This window comes from Hyaena hyaena, unplaced genomic scaffold (assembly GCF_003009895.1).
Source record: "Hyaena hyaena isolate Hyena2069 unplaced genomic scaffold, ASM300989v1 scaffold_2873, whole genome shotgun sequence".
Taxonomy (NCBI): Eukaryota; Metazoa; Chordata; class Mammalia; order Carnivora; family Hyaenidae; genus Hyaena; species Hyaena hyaena.
In genome coordinates, this window is record NW_024083524.1 from 1 (window position 1) to 4,918 (window position 4,918).

General features: G+C 37.9%; 1 pseudogene; it reads right to left on the bottom strand.

Moving 5' to 3' along the window:
* Positions 1 to 482: 482 nt before the first annotated feature.
* On the bottom strand, positions 483 to 921 carry LOC120227706 (annotated as a pseudogene).
* Between the last annotated feature and the right edge of the window lie 3,997 nt (positions 922 to 4,918).

Below are 4,918 nucleotides of genomic sequence, written 5' to 3' on the forward strand. Positions count from 1 at the left end.
TCTATAACATAATCCCTACAGAAACCACTTAAATATAAAAGAAAAGGAATAACCATGAAACCAATATGTTGACTATAAATGAACCACTGAAAAATACTTCAGTAATACATAAGGTGGCAAGTGAATAGGGTTAAGGAAAGAATGAAAAGATAAAGGAAAGGAAATAAAGGAAAGAAGGAAGGAAAGAAGGAAGGAAGGAAGGAAGGAAGGAAGGAAGGAAGGAAGGAAGGAAGGAAGGAAAAAAGGGAACAAACAAGAAAGAAGAAAAGAAAAAGAAAGAAAGCTACTCAAAAGGAGATGATAGTTTTAAAATCCATCATATCTATACTTAAGCAAATGTAAATATTTTAATCGTTCCTGATGAAAGGCAGAAATTGCTAGGTAGGAGAGCGGCAAGACGCCACAATGTACTATTGACTAGAAACTCCCATTATATTTTTTCATCTTAACAGTTTTTATTCAACATCATACATGAGATTACTTTATTCCTGCATCTTCTCGATTGTTTCTTCCTTATATTTGTCCTTTTCCTTTCCTACTTGACAAGATATGGCTTTACATTCAAAGACCTCTTTGCGATTTTTGTCCAATTCAGTCTATTGATAACCATCTTAGAAGGGTGGATGCCCACGTGGACAGGTGTGCCATTCACCTTCTCACGCTGTACTCATTCAGTGTAGATGATGTATTTCTTCCCGTAAACCTGGACTACATTGCCCAATTTGCTGGCCTTTGTGGTGTACTGGCACAACCAGAACGTCATCATCTGTCCAGATGGGCACGGATTAAATGTTGTTCTTCTGTCTCGGCTCCTCTGGAAAGAGGGAAAGACACAACCTTCCTGTAAATGTGGGGAGGTGCATAAAATTGCCTTTTGTGGTTCTTGCTCCAGTCAGAAGTCACAAAGGGATTGAACTTCATTTTGGCTGCTGGTGCTTCAGTGATGGCTGCAACAGGGAAGAGCAAAACTCATTTTAATATAGAGACAGAGATACATTGAATGTAAAAAGGCTAGAAAAAGTAATGCCATGAGGACACGAATTAATCGGTAAGTTAAATTTTAGGACCAGAAGTACTACTAATGAATGATACACAGGGCTATGCAATAATGGTCAAAGCATGACTTTACCAGGGAAGCATAACAATCCTCAGGTGCACTGGAAAATTGAACTTTAAATTAGAGAAAGTGAAGATGGATACAAAGTAAAAGACACTTAGATCTATCAAAAACTCTCAAGAGTTTGATATAGATAATAGATAGATCAATAATTATAAAGAGGTCTTAAACAACGCTATCAACTAATTCAACCTAATGATAGTCCATTCCAGACAATAGCAGAATACACACTTTCTTTAAAAGCACACGAAGCAGAACTCTCTTTATCTTTGTATTTTGCCAGTTTCACTATGCTATGTCGTGGTGTTGACCTGTTTTTGTTGATTTTGAAGGGAGTTCTCTGTGCCTCTTGGATCTGGTGTCTGTTTCCTTCCCCAGATTAAGGAAGTTCTCAGCTATAATGTATTCAAATAAGCCTGTCCCTTTTCTTGCTCCTCTTCTTTTGGAACTCCTATGGTACAGATACTGTTTCATTTCATGAAATCACTTAGTTCTCCCCTCACGATCTAGTAATTTCCTTTCCCTCTGTTTTTCAGCTTCATTATTTTCCCATAATTTTACCTTCTATTTCAACTATTCTCTCCTCTGCATCTTCTATCCACGGTGTCACTGAACCTAACTCAGTCACTGTCACTGCATCTTTAACTCAGTTAAAGGATTTTTTAATTCATCCTGACTAGTTCTTAGGTCTTTGATCTCTGTGGCAAGGGTGTACCTGGTGTCTTGTATGCTTTTTTGCAAGCACATCTAGCGGTCTTATGACTTGTTCTAAATCCTTCTTCAGATATATTGTTTATAACTGTTATGAACAGTTATCTGGCTATGATTTCTTCTTGACCTTTCTTTTGGGGAGAATTCCCCCATCTTGTCATTTTGGCCAAGTTTCTGTCTCTTGTGTCTTTTAAACGCTTGTTATGTGTTCTGCACCTGAGAGTACTACTATATCAAAAAGGGGTTGTACACTGTCCAGGGCCTGGCACTTCACACACACACACACACACACACACACACACACACACAAAGCACCTGGAACATGCACCGAGCAAGAGCTTATCATGGGTTATAAAATAAGAGTCGATCAATGGAGAAGGTCTGAAAAAGGTCTGAAATCCGTGTAATGACTGTTCTCTGGGCACAATGGAATTACCCAAGAAATCTATAACAAGAAGATTTCTAGAGAATCCACAAAACTTTAAAATTAAACAACGGACTTTAAAATCACACCAAGCCAAAGATGAGGCACTAGGTAATTTGGAAAGTCATTTGAACTAAAGAGAAATGTACCCAAATCATGTTGGCTTTTGTGTGATTCAGTTAAAGCACTACTTAGAGAGAAAATTGTAGTTTTATACGTTTCTATTAAGCATGAAGAAAGGTTTAACATCAATAAAATACAAAACTAAGATGCTACAGAAAGATGTAGACAATAAACTGAGAGGAAGTAGAAAGAAGGAACCAAAATAAGGGTATGAATGAAATAGGAAAAACTAGAGGAGAATGCAATGAAGCCAGTAGCTGATTTATTTAAAAGATTAGTATAATTTATATAATTCTATGGAGTCTAGTCAAGCAAAAGCAGTTAAGACACTAATGGCCAGTATCAGGAATAATAGAGGGGACATGACTTTAGAGTGCACAGCCACTAGAGTAACAAAAAGGGAATACTATGAACAACTTCATTACCAAAAAGCTGACAACGTAGTAAAATGGACACGTTCGCTCAAAGACTCAATGTATCAAGGTTCATGAAAGAAAGTACAGAATGCTTGAATACCCTTAAATCTATTAAAGAAATTGAATTTGTGGCTAAATACGTTTTCACAAAGGAAACTCCGGGCACAGTTGGCCCCACTGGTGTGTTCTACAAAATATTCCGGGAAGAAATAGCACCGAATTTACTCAGTTCCATCAGAAAAATGAAGAAGGAATACTTCTCAACTGATTCTGTGAAGCTAGAAGTATCCTTGTGCCAAGAGCAGACAAAAGCATTAGAAGAATAGAGAACTGCATGGGGTGCCCGGGTGGCTCAGTCGATCAAGCGTCTGAATTCGGCTCAGGTCATGATCTCATGGTTCGTGGGTTTGAGCTCCGTGTTGGACTCTGTGCTGACAGTTCGGAGCCTGGAGCCTACTTTGGATTCTATGTCTCCCTCTCTCTCTGACCCTCCTCTGATTACATTTTCTCTCTCTGTCAAAAATAAACAAACATTTAAAATTTTTTAAAAAATAAAACAAGAAAAGAGAACTGCAAATCAATGTCCCTTGAGAACATAGACACGAAACATTTTAACGAAATGTTAGTAAATTTATACCAGCAATATATAAAAGAAATTCTTCGTGACAAAAAGAGGTTTCTCTCAAAATGTAAGTTCTCTCCAACATTTGTAAGTCAACGCATGAAATTAACCATATTAATGGACTTGTAAACTGTTAAAAGAATCCTACCATCATCTAAACAGATGCATGTAATAGGCAGAATAACGGCATCCAGATATATTTTAATCCCCGTGAATTCTGAATATGTTGCCTTCTATGGCAGAAGGTACTTTGCAGATGTGATTACGTTGACGGTCTTGAGGTGTGAAGATTGTCCTGGATGATCTGAGTGGATCAATGTAATTACAATGGCCCCTATAAGGGGGGAGCAGGAAAATGATAGTGAAGAGAGAGATGTGGAAACAGAAGCAGAGGTCAGTCAGAGAGAAGAGCCATTGGAAGATGTTATGCCGCTGGCTTTGACTGTGGAGAAATGGGCAGGAGCCAGGAAATAAAGGTGGCTTCTAGAACATAGGAAAGGCAAGGAATGGATTCTTCCCTAAGGGTGTCCGATGAACATGACTGTAGACACGTCGATTCTGGCCTTGTAAGCCCCAGTTTAGACTTCTGGCCCCAAGAGCTGTAAGATAACACACTTGTGTGGTTTTAAGCCACTCTAAAGTATGTGGCAATTTATGACAGCTACAGTGCGATACCAATATCACTTGGAAATACATTTAACAAAGTTCAGTACCTATTCAGATTAAAAGTTATCTGGAAACCGGGAATAGGAAAAGCTTCATCAGTCTGATAAAGGTCATCTGAACTTTTATCATTAAAATCTGAAAGCTTTCCCTCTAAGATCTCTCTCTTAGCACTCCTGGACCTGACTGGCAGTCTTACTTAGTGCATTAAGGCAGGATTTGAAAAAAAAAAAAATTTACAGGCATACAAGGTGGAAAGAAAGAAGTAAAATTGTCTTTATTCATAAGTGAGAAGATCACATACATAGAAAGTCCAACACGTCCTTTAAAACATTACTAGAACTACTGCTAGTGAAATAAGCAAGGTGGCAGGATACGAGGTCAATACACAAAAATCAATTATAGCTATCTATCCTAAAAACAAAAAATTGGAATTAAAAATAAAACTATCATTTACAAGACATGCAAAACATGAATTCTTAGGGTGAATTTAGCAAAATACACGTGAAGCTGTAAATGAAATATTTACATCAATGCTGAGAGAAGTTTGGAAAGAAATAAATGAATGGAGAATAGATGACGTATATAGACTTTAAGACTCAATATTGCTAAGATGAAAATTCTCCCCAAATTGTTCAAATGACTGAAAAACAACAAGGTGATTGTACAACTTTTACTGGCACACAAAAGATTGAAATAGTCAAGGGGCACCTGAGTGGCTCAGTTGGTTAAGTGACCGACTTCCGCTTAGTTCATAATCTCATGGTTGGTGAGCTCAAGCCCCACATCGGGGTCCGTGCCAGCAGTGTGGAGCCTGATTGGGATTTTCACTCTCTCCTCTC